Genomic DNA, 20,117 nt, shown 5'->3' on the forward strand with positions numbered 1-20,117 from the left:
TCCCTTAACCGTAGCAGAACCTGACGGACATGTCTCTGGTGCGTCATAGGATCTGGAAAAAAAATCAAGATGTCAGTAAGGTAGACTACAAAACAAACATAGAGGAGGTCACGGAAAATGTCATTCACAAACTCCTGGAAGACCGCGGGAGCATTACACAGGCCGAAGGGCATTACTAGATACTCATAGTGTCCATCACGGGTGTTAAATGCAGTCTTCCATTCATCAACTTGGCGAATCCGGACTAGGTTGTAAGCCCCACGCAAGTCTAGTTTAGAAAAAAAATTTGCACCACGTATACGATTAAACAGTTCAGAGATCAGTGGCAATGGATATTTATTCTTCACCGTGATCTGGTTGAGACCACGGTAGTGGATGCAAGAACGAAGAGAGCCATCTTTCTTTTTGACAAAGAAGAACCCGGCTCCTGCCGGTGAGGAAGACTTTCGTATGAAGCCCCTTTCCAAGTTCTCTTTCACATAGGCGGACATGGACAGAGTCTCAGGCAAGGAGAGAGGATATACCCTACCAAGGGAAAGGGATGCACCAGGAATCAGTTCAATAGGGTAGTCATACGCCCGATGTGGGGGCAGTGTCTCCGCCTCCCTCTTGCTGAAGACATCCGAAAATGCAGCATAATGACTCGGCAATCCTGCCAAAGACCGAGGCAACGAAGGCTGAGCCGAACGAATCTGCACCAGACAACGACCTTAACACTCAGGGCCCCACTGGAGAACCTTTCCAGAATTCCAGTCCAGAACTGTGGCATGCAGTCGGAGCCAAGGCAGGCCCAGCAACACAGGGTTAACAGCTTTGGACAGGACAAAGAAAGACAGAAGTTCGGAGTGAAGGGCTCCCACTTGGTCACAGCTAAAACTGGGTCAGGCAGAGGTAGTCTATTCACTGAGGAAACTGTCAACGGCCTCTCCAGAGGGGTGGTGGCCAATTGCAGAAGGTCCACCAGATCTCTGCAGATGAAATTAGCAGCGGATCCAGAGTCTAGATACGCAAAGACCTGATGCGTTCTCTCACCGGACACTATGGTCACAGGTATGGACAATTTAGACGGAAGTCCATCATTATTCAAGGTTGTCACTCCTAGCAACCCTAGGTTTTTGGATCTTTGGGCGCACAAGATGGCCATCGAGACCGCAATAAAGACAGAGTGCGTCTGAGTTTTCTCTCCTGGGTAGATAACTTATACTGATCCAATATTACCGACTCCTTAGGAGGATCGGCATCTGAGGACAGCAGGGGTTGCTGTAAAGTAGAGACCAGAGTAGGAAGTACTCCCTCCTGTCGAACCTCTTGGAGGCGTTCACAGATCCGTATATCAATCCGGGCAGACTGATGATGAGGTCATCCAGGGTAGACGGCAAGTCCCGGGCGGCAAGTTCGTCCTTAATTCTGAAAGATAGTCCTTGCCAGAATGCAGCCACCAGAGCCTCCTTGTTCCATAACAGCTCTCCCGCCAGGGTGCGGAAGAGGATGGCGTACTCACTCGCGGAGGTGTCTCCTTGGCGTAGGTTAATCAAAGAGGCCGCTGCAGATGAGAACCATCCAGGCTACTCAAACACCATGCGAAAAGTCCGGAGGAAGGCAGGGAAGTCACGGGTCTCTGGTCCCTGTCTCTCCCAAATAAGGTTCACCCATGCAAGAGCCTTGCCAGTGAGAAGAGAGATGATAAAAGCAACCCTGGCACCATCAGACGAAAATGTCATAGCATACAGACAGAAGTGGATCTGGCATTGATTAAGAAAACCACAACAGGTACTTGCTTCTCCATCATAGCGATCAGGAAGTGGCAAAGAAACACGTGGGTCAATACTGCCAAGAGGTGTAGTCTGAGGATCAACATTGCCAGGAGGTGTAGTAGGAGGAGCGGCGGCTTGTGCCTCCTGCCGACGTGCAAGAATGTTCAACGCCTGGAGGAGTTGGTCCTGTCGAGACCGGAGGTCCAGCATATCCGTTCGCATCTCCTGTGACGTCGTCATAGTCTGTCCATGGCCTGAGCGTACTGTCACGAAGGGTCTGTGGACGCACTGGGCGGTACCGCCTTTGCGGTAAGGCAGCTGGCCAACAGGGTGCAGGACAATGTCTATAGTTCGTATAGGGTACCTGTGGCAGCTCGGACAGCGGCAGGGCAGGCTCGGCTTGGACTAGGCAGCAGGTTTACGTCAGGCAAGGTGAAGCAGGTCAGACGTTGAACAGCACGACACGACTTTGGCACTACACAGTGCTAGACCAGCGTGATATGGAAATGCAAGGAACAGGTACAGGAACAGGAACTGGAACAGGTACAGGAACTGGAACACACTAGGAGGCCATCACATAGACAAACTATAGGGAACAACAACGCTCAGGCATAGAGCAGGGGGCTGGACCCCTCTTATAGTCCAGGGTACTCACGGGTCAAGGGTCATCAGAATGTCCGGTGCGCGCTGCCACTTTAAGAGTGGGCACGAGTGTGCGCGTGCACCCTACGGGATCCGGCTGAGGTGAGTGGACGCGAGCGCTGGCGTCTCCTGAGGAGGAGGCTGGGGCCAGCACTTGCCAACTCGTGGCTGCGGCTGTCAGGGGGACGTTGGAGCTGACAGCCCGCAGCCACGGACATTACAGATAGATTATTGCCATTGTTATTGCTGAAGGCTACAAAATCCCTAGATATGAGTGGGTTATATCTATTCAGCATGTTTACAAGGTTAATAGATAAAGGAATGTCAAGATGAGATCCTTTACAAATAAAGTAAATTGTTTAAATCTTTATTCTACGAGGATTTCTGGTGTCACAAGCAATTGAAACATCAGGTCTTGTCTTTACCTCCATTGCATTTTGGCATGTTAACAGAAGGTTATATAATTGTATTTGCAAAAGATAAACTAATATTTTTGGTTTGGGCATGATACAGAGTGTTGGGGAAGTCAATGTGATTCAGTCTGCTTTCCCTAGCACTTGGCTAGAAAATGAGAAATGAGTGGGCTGCAGGACTACGGTGACACGGCCCGCAGCAGGCTGTTTAGAGAGACATCTCTCCAATGAGCTATCTTTGAATTCAGTAGGAGTCGGGTCCTATTATTCCCTCTTTGCTGCCAATAAATGTTTAGCAGTGAGCTATTTCTATCTTTTGGGAGGGGAGGCTTATGCAGACAGTTTGTGTGAAAAATGTAGACTATGTTAATTAAACATATTTACATAAATATGCCTATACGAGAATATATATCCATGTGTCGCTGCTATGCAGGAGTTCGGCTATGAGCAGGCATTGAAGTTATTACTGAATGTTCATGTTGCGAATCTGTCTGGCTACTGTACGCAAGGGGCGGTAGCTCTTGGTTAAAGGCTATGTACACCTTTGAAATAGTCTTTTGTTTTTATTAAATAAAAATGTGTATCAGTGTGTTTTGTTCAACTTTCTAAATACTTTTTATTACAAATTATTGTTACTTTTTGAGATACAGCTGCTTTGTGTTCTGTATACAGAGCAGCTGTATCTAGCGCTTAATCCTGTATCCGTCCACATGTAATTGATCACATCTAAGGACCCGCTGTCACTGAACCCGTCAGTACCACTGACCTGACGGATACAGGATTCAGCGCTAGATACAGCTGCTCTGTATATAGGATACAAAGCAGATATATCTCAAAAAGTAAAAATAATTTTTAATAAAAAGTATTTTAAAAAGTTGAACAAAACACACTGATAAAACTTTTAATAATAACAAATAAAAAAAAGATTTCAAATGTGTACTTAGCCTTTAAAATAATAATGGTGGTCTAGTGGTTACTGCTTCTGTCTTACCAAGGTAATATCTGCATGGATTTTGCACATTTTTCGTTTTAGAACTAGTGCATACAGATGTAGCAATCTTTAACTTGACTATTTTTACTCCTTAAATACACAGTGGTAACAAACTTTAACCCCATGGCGACATACGACGTACTATTACTTAAATGTCGCCAAGGGGAAGTATGGAGCGCGCTTCATACTCGGCGGGTGATGGATATGTTACACAGCCGACACCTCACTCCAGCGGGCGGAATCAAAGTTCACTTTGATTCCGCCCTTTTAACAACTTAAATGCCGCATTCAGTCGTGACCGCGGCATTTCAATTGTTAGAATCAGGAGGGCGTCCCCTCAAACATGCTATCGCGCCCCCCACGGCGTGATCGGCCATTAACAGAGGTTGTTATGGCAGTCGGGGGCCTAATAAGCCCCCAGATCTGCCATCTTTGTACTCCTTTGAAGCTCTGCATCTGGCAGGGCTTAAAAAATAAAATCTAATAAAAATAAAACAATAGAACACGCAAATTGCTGTTTCTGGTCACCTTAGCTCTAAAAAACAAAATGAAATAAAAAGTGATCAAAAAGTCGCATATGCCCCAAAATGGTATCGGTGAAAACTAAAGCCTGCCTTGCAAAACTTAAGCCCTCATATCGCTAAATTGGCGGAAAAATAAAAAAGTTAGGACTCTCAGAACATAACACAAAACATTTATTTTTTAGCAAATAGTTTTTCTTTTTTTTATAGTGGTAAAACATAAAACAATACATATAAATTTGGTATCGTCGTAATCCTATTAACCTGTAGAATAAGGTGAATATGTCGTTTTTACTGCCTGATGGACGCTGAAAAAACAAAACCCCCCAAAAAATTACGTAATCGCTGTTTTTTTCCCATTTCACCCCACAAATAATTTTTTTCAGCTTCCCAATACATTATGCGGTACAGTAAATGATGCCATGACAAACTACAACTTGTCCCACAAAAAACAAGCCCTCATACGGCTATGTCAACGAAGTAATAAAAAAGTTATGGCTTTTGGAATGCGGGGAGGAAAAAACTAAATTGAAAAAACTGAAATTGGCCGTGTCTCCAAGGGGTTAAATTGACTTTTCAATGCTTCTCAATCGCTTTTGTTGTGTGATATCACGCTGCAGCAAGTTATCAGAGTCAAGTTAAACTTTGCTACATCTGTATGCTTGTTATAATGGAATTAGCCTATCCATACAAGTATCACCACATAGTAATTATTACTAGGCACTGCACAGCTATGTGACTTAAAAAGGTGCGATGTCTAAAATTGTCAATCCTATGCAACAGCAACATGTATCAAAGGGGTTGTCTCAGTAAAGACATTGATGGCATAAAGCTATGATAAGCCATAAAAGTCAAATCGGTGAGGGTCCTACCGCTGTATCCCCCATTGAACGCCAGAATGAAGTGACAGTGGCGGTCAGCTTTTTCTGCAAAAAAAATCTGAACACTTTTTGGAAATGTAATGGATTGAAACTATAAAACATAAAGAGACTAAACGGAGTTCCAAACTTTTTAGTTTTTTTAAATTTGGTTTACTTATTTCTTCTAAGTGTTAACAAACAGACATAGTACATATATAATGATACCTTTAGGATATACTTCATTGTACCTCTCCACTGATCTTAGGGGGGAACTGGGACGACCATACGGGAGCTGTTTAGGGTAGAAGATAAGTTAACTAACCAGCCCAACTCTTCAGTTCATAGGTATATAAACGGCATCCGAGTAATGGGGTTGGGGAGGGAGGGCTTGTTGGGGGATTTGAAACTGCGAATGCTCACAGAGCCACCAACTGAGGACTCATATATTGACCACTGTGATCTATACTGTGAAATTTGTTTGACTTTGTCAGACTATAGTACGTGGAATTGTGACATATCATGTGAACCAGTTCAATTACTGTATTATGTCATTTTCTTTATGTGATTTAAAGAAAAAAAAAAGCTGAGCACTAAAGTTCTTCTAGTTAGCATGCAGACAGGAGGATGAATCTCTGACCCCTAGTAAGAGATAATACAAAAAAAAAAATACTAAAGAAAAATACTAAAAAAAAACAAACATTATTCTGTTGAAGGTACACTTTAAATATTTGCAAACTTTCATCTCTTTAAAGTGAATGTCTGTATGGCGCCAAAACAAGCGGTTAGCCGCCATACAGACAGTAGCGCCGAACACCTGGATACGCCAGGAACCAGTGCAACTAAGTGCCTGATGAAGGTCTCCTGACCGAAACGTCGCACGCACTAAGCCTCTGGCATCAAATACAATAAACCTGAAGAATTTATAAACTACATTTTGTGTGCCGAATACTTCTTCAAATACGATTGGGTTGGGACCCTATTCGTGCACCTGCCTTGGTCCAGTGCATTCTGAACCACAACTAACACATGGATGTCGTCCGTGTGCTGTCCGTGGTTTTCACGCACCTATAGACCTCTATCGGCGACTAGGTGAATGAAAACGCACAAATATAGGACATTTGACAGCGGCGCGTAAATATACGCCTCGTGTGAACAGACAAACTTCTGCCCATTGCTTTCAATGGGCAGATGTTTGTCAACGCTATCGAGGCGCATTTTTCGGACGTAATTCGGGGCAAAAACGCCCGAATTACGTCCGTAATTAGTGCGTGTGAACATACCCTTAGGCTGGGTTCACACGACCTATTTTCAGACGTAGACGAGGCGTAATATGCCTCGTTTTACGTCTGAAAATACGGCTACAATACGTCGGCAAACATCTGCCCATTCATTTGAATGGGTTTGCCGACGTACTGTGCAGACGACCTGTCATTTACGTGTAAATTGACTGCCTCGGCAAAGAAGTGCAGGATACTTCTTTGCAACATAATTTGAGCCGTTCTTCATTGAAGTCAATGAAGAGCAGCTCAAGATTACAAACGTCAAAGACGCCTCGCATATTACGAGGAGGAGCTTTTACGTCTGAAACAACGCAGCTGTTTTCTCCTGAAAACAGTCTGTCTTTTCAGACGTAAAAGCCTCTCATCGTGTGCACATACCCTTAGAAGCAATACTTCTAGAGGAATAAACCTTGTAATATGGCATTCGATGGAACATGCCACAACTTTTGTGGGTTGGATTCATGGATCTCACAAGAAATCAATGAGTAGGAACCTATAAAAGTCTATGAGAGCCATATTAATGCTCAGTACAACTTGATGGTTGTAAGGCGCCATATTACGGGAGTGTGTATGAGACCTAATTGTCGTTTCCAATTAGCTGGATGTTTTCATAATATGTACAAAATAGAAAAGCCGACCTAAAAAATGTATAGTTTCTTTAGATTTAAGTTCCAAAAACATCAACTTTTTGACTTTTGATTTTAATCCTTCAAAGCTACATAAAGCTTCAAATGACTGAAAAAAAATCAATAGTCAGTACATTTGGATTACAATAGATTATAAATGTATTAAGAATCAAAGCAAAATGTGAAATAACAAACACTAAGCTATTATTGATTTTTAATTCTTGAAATGTCTGTCCTTGTTCATTTTGGTATGAAATGACTGTAAATGTCATCCATACATTCCATGTGCAATTTCACCTGTAATCATTATGTCTGATAACACTGATGTGTCTTGTAGGTTTCTGAATAATAAAATATCAGGTAGAAAATGTTTGGGCCATTGCATAGCAACAATCCAAGAACGCACTGGATGACAACTGCAAATCTTCAGAGGCCCGTAGTCAATAAATCTCCTTCAGGTTGATTCCTGTTTCCTGATTCAAGGCTAATGCCAACCAATCATCTCTGCCCCCCCCCCCCCCCACCCGCTGCAGTGGGTTGTAATCTGGACACTGCCTGTGACATGCATGCTGCTGTACAGGCACAGTCTGCAGCCTTTCCTGTGCATTAAACGTGCATCTATTACTCTCCAGTATCCTGCTTACAATTCTAAATGTTTTATATAACTATAGCTTTTGATAGATGTGATTGTGATCACACTTATTTTTTGTGATTCTATATTGGCTGTTATTGAAAATTTGTCCACTTTCCCTTGCATTACTTGTTAAACGTTTCCACCAACGAATCCAGGCAAACAACATTTCATTTCTGTCATCTGAAGTCCCATTAAAGCTACGCGTTGCTATTTTATACTGTTTTATTATAAAGCAAGTCCTTCTCCCCTAGGCCTCATGCACACGGCAGAGCCATTTCACGAAGGCACAGCAGCTCTGTACTACATGCCTCTTCATATGCCACCACTCCATGTGCCTCCATGTGGTGCTACCGTACAACATCCTATTACAGGGATATTCTTGAAGCAATATGTTTGAGTATAGTATCCAATGGAGCATACCACATGTTTTTTTTTTATTAAATTCCATACAGATCCAACAGAAAAAGCTCTGTATGCCTCCGTATGAAATCACCTACAGAGGTTCAATATTGCCTCATAGACTGCTATAGGTGCCGTAGCACAGTTCCTTACAACTAGGAGCCATAATACAGATGTGTGAATGAGCCGTTAGGCTATATTCACAAGAGCATGTTCGGTCTGTAAAGGACAGAATGTATTTCGGCCGCAAGTCCCGGACAGAACACACTGCAGGGAGCCGGGCTCCTAGCATCATAGTTATGTACGACGCTAGGAGTCCCTGCCTCGCTGCGGGACAACTGTCCCGTACTGTTATCATGTTTTCAGTATGGGACAGTAGTTCCACGGAGAGGCAGGGACTCCTAGCGTCGTACATAACTATGATGCTTGATTCACACGACAGGGTCCGAGTGTCGGCCGATAAAATCGGCCGTTTTGGGCCGTTTTTCCCGGCCGGTTTGCATCCGTTTTGCATCTGTTCCGATTCCGTTTCGGGCCGTGTTGCTGTTTCTAACGGCCGATTTTGACCCGTTTTGCATCCGTTTTTTTCCCTGTCCGTTTTAAAATCGGATGAATTTCATTTAACTTTGTTGACACACACAGCCCTTTGTAGGTAATGCTACTCTGCCCCCTGTACGTAATGCCACCCTGCCCCCTGTAGGTAATGCCACCCTGCCCCTTGTAGGTAATGCCACCCAGCTCCCTGTTGGTAATGCCACCCTGCCCCTTGTAGGTAATGCCACCCTGCCCCTTGTAGGTAATGCCACCCTGCCCCTTGTAGGTAATGCCACCCTGCCCCTTGTAGGTGATGCCACCCAGCCCCCTGTAGGTGATGCCACCAAGTCCCCTGTAGGTGATGCCACACAGCCCCCTGTAGGTTGCAGGGCCATAGGTCGCCGGCCATAGAGTCGGGGATTCCGCTTCAGAAGTGAGTGACATCGCTGTGTCCATATATGGACAGTGTAGTCACGCACTTCTCCTGTAGCGGAATCCCCGGCCATAGAGTCGGGGATTCCGCTGCAGAAGTGAGTGACTTCGCTGTGTCCATATATAGACAGTGTAGTCACGCAATTCTCCTGTAGTGGAATCCCCAATCCCCGGCCGGGGATTGGGGATTCCGACTCCTACAGGGAGAAAAAAAGACCCTCCTCCTCCTCACATGCACTCTGCACTGTGAGGAGGAGGAGGATGGCCATCACTCGGGACACATTGCGGTGATGGCCGTGTATAACCCGGCCCCATAGACTTCTATGGGAGCCGGGCGGCCGGGTAAACGGCCGAAAATAGGGCATGTCCCATTTTTTGACGGCCAGGTTTCCCGGCCCGTCAAAAAATCGGTCGTGTGAATGGCCCCATTAGGGGTCTATTGTTCCTAATGCAGCCGGGTGATGGCCGATTTATGAACAGCCGTCACCCGGACGGGAAACCCTGTCGTGTGAATAAGGGCTTATGGTGAGCACTTCAACATGTTGAATTTTATTCAGCTGTCGACCGCTAACTCCTTACTACAAGACTAATGGTGTAAATAAGACATCCTTAGATGGTGGTGATTTAGAAAACATATTTACTACCATGATTTGATTTTATTTGCTGTGTTGTACCTGCTGACTCATCAAGCCCAGGACATAATCAAATTGCAATTAGTAAGTCATTATCTATTAAAGTGTGTTTACTTTGCTTGATATTGTTATTAGTTAAAAGTAAGTCTATAGACCAGAGGGCAGAAATCTTTAAGCTAAATACGAAAAAAGCAATTCGGAATTTAGTAGCAATTCGGTACAAAAGGTCAAAAGGGTCCTCGTTAGCCATGGAAGATAGCTAATAGAGACAAGTTAAAGGAAAGGAGAAGTTGCGTGAAGGTCAGGAAAATATGTTGACATGAAGACTGAACAACCCCATGGCATATTAGCTTTGCCTGCCAACTCTATGAAACAATATGTTAACTTGGACTTATGCCACTTGAGCGTCTGCATGATCGCATCTGTGGTTACTAAAATAGATAGTTCTGGACTATATTATTCTGGTCTGCACTAAAACGTATTCATCATCAAAATAATTTTCTTACTTGATGAACATTTACAGTGAAGTCACAAAGCAGTAGATACCTATAGATAGGATACCATAGTCTTCTTGAGTCTTCAAAGTGATTCCATTGATCAACCATTACGGTGCATAAAAATAATTATGTAGAAAGACAGAATTTTTGGATTCCACTGTTGAAGTTCTGATCACTGTCAATGTTCAAGTCAACAGAACTGAGCTGGCTGCAGTGAGATTGACGCTTGTATAAAGCAAAAGTATATAATTACTTACTGTATCTGGAAACAGAGGATTCATGACTGTACACAATATCAAAACACTGATACTTTAGAAAACAACATTTTTGAGAAAACGGCACACCCTTCATTTCCCTCAAGTTTCCATTACCAGGGAATTATCTTGAAATCCCACCATTAATGGAGGGATCACAATTATAAGTCATAGCCAGTGGCGGATTAAGTAGACCATAGGCCCTGGGCTGTTACCCATAGTTGGGCCCCCCTTCTCCACCGCCGCCCTGTAACTATTGTTAACACTTCCTTTTTGTCCAGACATTAACAAATGGGTGTTACTACTCCCCTTGTCAAAAGGCTGTGTCCCCACATACTGACAGTCTCCAACCATCGTTGACCGTATCGCACCGTGTAGGGACACATTCTCCTGACAAGGGGAATAGTAACACTTATTTGTCTATCAGTCCTGGACTGCACAAAGACTTTGTGAAATACAAGGATTTCCTATAATAAACATGTCAGTAGTGATGACAGATTGTCTATAAATCTAGTGACTCAGAGGTGACGACGTAGTTTTTTTCCTCTTCTCCATCCAGTCCAGACTTCATGACGACTTTTCCCGGCCATGAACCATTTCTGCAGAATTTGCCACTTAGATGTCTTTGGCTCCTCACTTTTCCAACATTTCCACACCTATAAACAAAGATAATATTATCATGGTGCCACACACTGTGCCCCTAAATATAATAGCACCAAACACTGCGCCCCTGAATAAAATAGTACAAACACTGTGCCCCTAAATATTATAGCACCATAGACTGCGCCCCTGAATATAATTGTGTCAAACAAAACAACACAGCCCCCTGTAAATAGCGCTACACAGTCCTCCCCCTCTGTAAATAGCGTCACATAGCCCTCCCCCTCTTGTATATAGTGCTACACAGCAATCCCCCTTAGATATAGTGATACACAGCGCTCCCTTCTATATAGTGCTATACAACAATCCCCCCTTGTATATTGTGCTACACAGCGTCTCCCACCTTGGACCTGCAGCTCTTGTAATTGCTCAGTATAATCTCCCCCGTAGCTGCCCCCACAGTATATTGCCACCCATAGCTGCCCCCACAGTATAATGCCCTTCATAGCTGCCTCTACACAGTATAATGCCTCCATAGCTGCGACACAGTATAATGCCTCCATAGCTGCGACACAGTATAATGCCTCCATAGCTGCGACACAGTATAATATCCCCATAGCTGCGACACAGTATAATGCCCCCATAGCTGTTACACAGTATAATGCCCCCATAGCTGTGATACAGTATAATGCCTCCATAGCTGCAACACAGTATAATGCCCCCATAGCTATTACACAGTATATTGCCTCCATAGCTGCAACCTAGTATAATGCCTCCATAGCTGCAACACAGTATAATGCCCCCATAGCTGCAACACAGTATAATGCCCCCATAGCTGTGACACAGTATAATGCCTCCATAGCTGCGACACAGTATAATGCCCCCATAGCTGCGACATAGTATAATGCCTCCATAGCCGCAACACAGTATAATGCCCCCATAGCTGTGACACAGTATAATGCCTCCATAGCCGCAACACAGTATAATGCCCCCATAGCTGTGACACAGTATAATGCCCCCATAGCTGTGACACAGTATAATGCCTCCATAGCCGTGACACAGTATAATGCCTCCATAGCCGCAACACAGTATAATGCCTCCATAGCCGCAACACAGTATAATGCCCCCATAGCTGCGACACAGTATAATGCCTCCATAGCTGCCTCTACACAGTATAATGCCTCCATAACTGCCTCTACACAGTATAATGCCTCCATAGCCGCAACACAGTATAATGTCCCTCATAGCTGCCTCCACACAGTATAATGCCCCCATAGCCGCAGCACAGTATAATGCCCCCATAGCTGCGACACAGTATAATGCCTCCATAGCTGCCTCTACACAGTATAATGCCTCCATAACTGCCTCTACACAGTATAATGCCTCCATAGCCGCAACACAGTATAATGTCCCTCATAGCTGCCTCCACACAGTATAATGCCTCCATAGCTGCAACACAGTATAATGCCCCCATAGCTGCAACACAGTATAATGCCCCCATAGCTGTGACACAGTATAATGCCTCCATATGTGCGTACCTAATAAATAAAAAAAACATAATTACTTACCTATCCCGGTTCCCACGACGGTGGGGGATGCTTCTCCTCCTCTGCATTGTCCCGTGAGTGACTCCGTGCAAACAGGCGCGATGATGTCACTACATCGCGCCTGCCTGCACTGAGCCGCTCACGGCAGAGTGAATGCTGGAGCGAGGCTCCAGCATTCAACCCAACTGAATCTGCGGCCTGCAGACGCAGATTCAGTTGAAAGCGGGCAGCGCGGCAGCTAGCAGCGCTGCATAGTTTTTTAAGATTGTGTGCGGGCCCGAACCGCCCATATTATAATCCGCCATTGGTCATAGCCACTTATTGCCCTGCTCCATTCATAATAAAATACTGTGGTTACGATCTCTAGGACTGTGTGACTATTTACAGGAATTAATCCAAACCACCTTCCGTCTCGGATTGGCAGTAAGGAAGACATAGGTCTTCCTTAGCTGAGGTAGTGCAATCTACTGACACGTTTTCAAACAGTTTTATTGGCAACAGAGTGACATATAGGGTTCATTTTAGTGAAGTTTTTCTCATTTACAAACAATCGTACATTTACATCAGTATTTTGCCTAAAAAATGGCACACGTTGTTAATAAAGTTGGTGCATTTTGCAACCCCTCTGAGCCAATCTGAATATTCTAGACACTCTTTAAAATAGTTAAGGTAGATGTAAAAAGTTTCTAAAACTCATAATAAATTTGGTGCATACCATGTCAACTTTTATGATACAATTCTGGTGCATTTTGATTTATACGGTTTCAACTACTTGTACTGGGTTTTGGAAATGTGCTAACAGTTCTAAAGAGGGAAGATTTGGGGAATTTGAGATCCCTGCAGCTTTATTGATGATGGGTGGTATGATTATGATATGATTTATTTTTTGTGAAACAGCATCTCCCAGCATATCCTTACCATTGTTCGGGGCATGCTGGGAGCTGGAAACAATTTAGTGCAAAGCTATACGGCAGGGGTTGCACTAAATTGAGTTGTATTTGTGCTGGTGCTGTATTTATGTACTGAGCTTGATTCTGGTGCTGTATTTATGTATTGGGCTTGGTTCTAGTGCTGTATTTATGTACTGTTCTTGGTTCTGATGCTGTATTTATGTACTGAGCACTGTTCTGGTGCTGTATATATGTAATGAGCTTTGTTTTGGTGCTGTATATATGTAATGAGCTTGGTTCTGGTGTTGTGTATAGAACTATATTGGTTGTATAATGTACAAATGTTTTTATGCTCGAGTTACATAAAAAAAATGTGTAAAAGAAATGACACGTCATTCATTGGTAGAGAAAACAAACATGGCGAGGGGGAAGGAGATGTCGGGAAAGAGATTGGGGGGGGGGGCGCCAAACTAAATCTTTGCCCCGGGTGCTGGAGAACCTAGCTACGCTTCTGCTACGGGTATATTTACATGCGGCAGATTTATGTAATTCCATACATCTGAGCAAGGTTATTTCTGAAGCATGTGCATGAATTTTTGCTTTCAGACGAATGGAACAGTTGTAGAAATTTCGGCAAAACAAATCTGCCACGTGTAAATATACCCTAAGGGCGGCGTCACACAAGTGTAATATGGCGCATCTTTGCCCACATATTACGACTGCAAATCACTTCCCTACTGTGACACAAACTAACAGCATCATCACCTATGAGGCTCTTAGTTTGGGTCATTAGACCTGCTGTCGAGCCGGGATTTGCAGATGTAATAAGAGCGCAAATAGCGTGAATCCGGCCTAATACTGTATATTATGCCGGATCTTAAAGTTTCAAGCCTCATTTTTGTACATTGTCCAGTTTGAACGTATCGCTAACGGAACCTGCTACAAATGTCTAGGACCACAGGTTGATCTTTAGAAACTATTCATTGTGCAATCATTTTACCAAAACACCACTCTGAAAATGCTTTCTGCGCTTTCCAATAACGGAAATGTGATAATATGCATATAAATAATGGATTGCTGAGTCAAGCATCAAGCCAAATATTCAAAGAGCTAATGAAACTTTGGACAAGTTTTATATTCCTGTGACTGTTTCAGCTCATTGATTTCAAAAAGCCAATTAATATGATTACATTTCCAATTCTTATATACAGGGTGATTCAAAAAGGATGGTACAAAATTATTGTCTCTGTATTCATAACCGAGAGAACATAACACAAATTTATTAACATGAAAAGACACACAATCTATCCAAGTTGCGGACCGTCGTTCCTACTCACCCCTCAACAGCTGGACTTGTGAGTGCTGGCCGGCATCTCCTTCCTAAGAGACGCCAGCACCCACTTCCGCTTCGCAGTGTCCGGTAGTGTGCGCGCGCGCACTCGTGCCCGGCCTTAAAGGGCCAGGGAGCGCACATGTAAAATATGGTTAATTAGCCATAATCAGCATGGACTATAAAAAGGGCTCTGCACGTTCACCCCTTTGCCTGAGCCTTGTTGTAATTTTCCCATGTTCATATTGCAAATGGTCCCTTAGTGTTATCCTGCTCCCAGTGTTCCCGTGCCCTTCTACCTGTAGCCTGTATCCTGTGCTGTGTTTAGTTCCTGAGCATGTCTGGTATTGGAGTCGTGTTGTGCCACCTGCTTTTATACACCACGTCTGGTGTTATCTGCCACTCCTGGTATCATTCACCACATCTGCCGCAACCTGCCACGCCTGCTGGTATACACCACGTCTGGTGTAATCTGCCATGCCTGATATCCTCCGCCACGTCTGGCGCAACCTGCCACGCCTGCTGGTATACACCATGTCTGGTGTCATCTGCCTCTCCTGGTACCATCCGTCACGTCTGGCGCAACTTACTACATCTAGCCCCATCCATGCCAGAGCCTCTGTCACCGTCTGGACTATCTCAGAAACCCTTGTGCTACGAACCTCTTGTATAGACTTTTGCATAGACTGTGACTTGGCCAGCTGCCTCTCCGCTACGGCGGAGGTGCCTAGTGTATCCACATACCCCTAGATCATAACACAAGTTTTATCTTTACACTACAAATGTTTAAACTGATTTCCATTGGTGACACGGCAGATGTCTAGGTGGTAGTCCCGTTCTGTCCAGACGCGTGCCAGCACTTCCTCAGATATGGACTCCACTGTTTCAGTGATGCGTTGTCTCAGGTCAATCAGATCCTGTGACTGTGTGGGCAGAAACACTGAGTCCTTGATGTAGCCCCACAGAAAGAAGTCGCAGTGTGTTAGATATGGCGATCGTGGAGGCCAGCGCAACATTGTTTCCGGCGCGGCCGATACAACGTTCTGGTAGAGTTTCATTCAGGTATTGGAAAACATCCAAATGAAAATGTAGAGGTGCACCATCTTGCTGATAGACGATGTTTGGCAGATCTTGCTCTATCTGTGTCATAAGCCATTCCCTTAACATGTCCAGGTAGGAGTGGCCAGTGACAGTATCCTCAGGGAAAAGAACTGACCGTAGACTTTGCGCCTACTCATTGCATGGTTTTTCTAAACCTCAAATTTTAACGTTGTGGCGATTGACCTTCCCACTGCTGTGAAAGCTCGCCTCATCGCTAAACACAAGCCTGTCAGCGAATTCGTCCTTTCAGCCCTGCAAGTCAGGCTTTACTTTTGCACCATCCTTTTTGAATCACCCTGTATTTAATTATTTTCCTTATGACAAATATTTTGGAAATAATTCATATGTTTTGTAGATGACGTGAAATGCCACCTATACGAGCACCTTGGCTCGAACAAGCCTTTTAGACTATTACTATTAACTGGTCATTATGAGATTGTGGATTTAATTCTCCAGATTGCATTGAACCTTGCTCGTTCAGAGAGTATCAAATGAGAAGGTCATTTTTAAAGATTTACTAATCCCTAGTTATTGATTGAGTAGGTCTCTCATTCATTCTCTCACTTACAACTCAATAGACCATTCTCCAGCCAACATAAGTCAGAGCACAATGCTATGCAAACATGAGCAATAATCATAAGCTGTATCCTATAGTATACTGTAGAATTCTTACATGAGGAAGTTTTTGAATTGGTATATACGGTACTAGATTGAATATGTGTCTTTATATGTGACGGAATATGTAACATTAATACACCTCTTCTGTATGAATTCATACGGCTTCAGGAAGACCACAGCGTAAGGAGGGTCCTGCTCACAGCCCTGTAAAACTCTATATAACTAGCCTTAACTGAACAAAAGTTCTATACAAACAATAAAAACAACAACGATAATAATTCCTGAAGGACCAGGCTATTTTTGCCTTTATGGGCCAAAAAAATGTTTTTGTTTTTGCCTTTCTGCATTCTGGCAATTATAACTTTTCTAATTTTAAGTCAACCTGGCTGTTTAAAGGGAACCTGTCACCAGCATTTCACCTATTGAGCTTTACTTATCCCTCACTGGCTGCTGCTATAAAAAGTTAATTGCCGTTATCCCCTGTCCTAAACTCCTCCTCCGACTGTAAATAACGGTCGGCAAACATTTTGCGCCTTTTATCGTAATAATCCGGTGTCCCTTTGTGCGCACACACCAGAAGAGGACATCAGTGCATAAGCGTGGGATTTTGTGTGCTGGGGGAAGGCGAGGAGCTGTCAATCAAAAGTAAGGAGGCGGGAAAAACTTGGAAAGACTTGAGGAATGAAGATTTGACTCTTTTCAAATGAAGATTTGACTCTTTTCAAATGAAGATTTGACTCTTTTCAAATGAAGATCTGACTCTTTTATGCTCATTTGCATACGGTGTGGGAACACTAAAAAACTGAATACTAAAGGTACAGAGCCGACTAAGAAGACAATTATAGGTTATATAGAAATGATTTTTCACCCACTACCACCTGGTATTCCTGGTTTAATAGGTGAAATGCTGGTAACAAGTTCCCTTTAAGGTTTTGAATAAGACCTATCGTTTTGGGGTACATATATGTTAGTAATAAATTTATTTTAATTTCGATTTTCATGGAAATGCAAAAAAAATTGATAATAATATAATATATTTAAAGGGATTGACTTGTAGATTCTACGTCTACTAGACTCTGATCAGGATCTTCATCTCTTGCCCAGAGTGGAGAGTTGTTAGAAAGAGCGTCTCACGCTCTGGAGGACCTGTCCTGTCCTGAATTATACAGACAGACCAATAATTTCCGGAGTTCGGTCCCTCACCGATCAAACATTGATAACTTATCCTGAGGAGAAAACGTCTTCGACTGTATTAATGGTTTGATTGACCCCTTGAGGACCTGGAGAACCCCTTAAAATGTAACTATAATAGGAGCAATACAATAAATTTCAAGGCAAGAGTCTATTTTTCGTTTAGAACCGCCCATGATCTAAGGAAGATTTTCTCAGGTCAAGGGAGCTCCAAAGGTTTCTGAAAGATTTATTAAACTTCTCTTCCATGAAGATCTGTAATAGCAAAGGAAAGAAGCGTGGCACTAGCACAGTGGGATTCCTTGGACACACCAGAGGAAATTATTCTAAAGGCCCATCCACCATCTTTACAGAACATGTACCCGGCCATTTTAATTTCATCATAGTCTGTTGTTTTGGTAGCATAGCAGCCAGTGCTTAGTGAGGTGTCTGTTTAGTGTAGGGACCCACCTTATAGAGGTCGCCCTGTGATGGCAGGTGGGCTCACACAATTTGATCAAAATGTGCACTAAGAACCTTACATTTATATGCAAATAAAAATAATCCATATATTCAATGTTGGGAAAGTCTTAGGCCCTATTCACACTGAGTTTTTTGCAGGCGTAAAAATCTGCCTCAAAATTCCTTCAGGAAGGAGTTTTGAGGCAGATTTTCCCCTGTCTGCACAATCTAAGGCTGTGTTCACACTGAGTTTTTTGCAGGAGGAAAATTCCTCCTCAAAAACTGCTCCAGACGTTTTTAGCACAGTGGTTTGACAAAAACTCATCAAAACACTCGTCGAGGCGTTTTTTTCCTCTTTCTGACTGATTGAAATGGCTTTTTGAGGCGGAAACCGCCTCAAGATGGGTCATGACGCTTCTTTTTACCACGACGCGGGTTTTTTACTCGCGGTAAAAAAACTCGTCCAACTCCCATTGAGATCAATGGGAGGCATTTTCGGGCGGTTTTTGAGGAGTTTTGCGGGGCGGTTTCCGCGTCAAAAAACTCGTCAAAAAAACTCAGTGTGAACAGTGCCTTAAGCGTCGTTTTTCACTGCGTTTTTTGCAGCATTTTTTGAGCACCGCGGACAAAAACCGCACTAAAGACCGCTTTCCCTGCTTACCATTGATGTCAATGGGAGGTCAGAGATGGAAACGCCAGAAGAAAGAGCATTACGCTTCTTCTTCCCACAAGTATGTTTTTTTCGCTCATTAGAAAAAACACAGCCGCCTCCCATTGCGATTTCGGTCGCTTGTTGGCGCGGTTCCGCCGTTAAAAAACGCGCCAAAACACTCTGTGTGAACAGGGCCTTAGACTTAGCCCCTGCATGGTGCTTCTGCAACTTTTGTGGGTTTTTTTGCTTTTGCATTGCAGTCACCTGTTCATTTATTTCACTTTCTATGGAGGTGCGGACTAACTTAGTTTTTTTGCATCATATGTTTCTTTTAATGTTTTTATTATTTTTGTTTGCACCATTCACTTTAAGTACTGGAGAAGCCATGTCAATAATTAGGGGAGTTCTCTGTGATGGAAGTGTAACAAACAATAAGATGAGGAAATTGTGATAATTATATGCAGATTTACATTTCTGCAGCAGAAAGATGAGAAGTTTACAGGTAATAAATTAACAGTCATGTTCAATTTGTAAAAATTTAAATCTTACAGTCTTGTATAACAACATATTTTGGATTTGCACTTTTACCACATAGACGTGTAACACATTATACACTTATCACAGAGAAATAAACATCACCTCCTCTTCAGTGTTGGTTTCATGGTCTGTCTGGAGGGAAAATGTAACTTTTCTGTTGAAGATAAACATTTAGTATTTAATAGGAACATTCTATGCCTGCAATTTATGTATGTATGTATGTATGTATGTATGTATGTATGTATGTATGTATGTATGTATGTGTATGTGTGTGTATATACAGATAAAGCAGAGCTAGATGAGTCAAATAAATTTTTGCGGCTGTATTGCCCCCTGCCAACCACGTATTTAGGCTAACTGGCCATAGACCATATGTGAGTGCTTTAAAGACGCTCTGTCACCAGTTTATAACTACCCTATCTCCTACCTAATCTGATAGGCACTTTGATGTAAATAACTACTGTGTTTTGTTGTTTTTTTAAACGTTAAGACTGAATTTTTTCACTGCAAATGTAGGTGCAGATTTGTGGCAATTACGCAACTAATCTGCACCAACATTTGCATATTTGACAGGTAATTCAGACGTTGCAGATATCACAGCGGACTTGCCACAGATTTCAGTTTTTGCATTGCAAAGGCTGAAATCCGCAGTGAAATTCCGCTTCCTCTCCGCAACATCATGAGCATGCTGCGGAGGGAAAATTCTGCACCGCAGCCTGATTTCCGCACAGTTATTTTCTG

Source organism: Rhinoderma darwinii, chromosome 9 (genome assembly GCF_050947455.1).
Source record: "Rhinoderma darwinii isolate aRhiDar2 chromosome 9, aRhiDar2.hap1, whole genome shotgun sequence".
Taxonomy (NCBI): domain Eukaryota; kingdom Metazoa; phylum Chordata; class Amphibia; order Anura; family Rhinodermatidae; genus Rhinoderma; species Rhinoderma darwinii.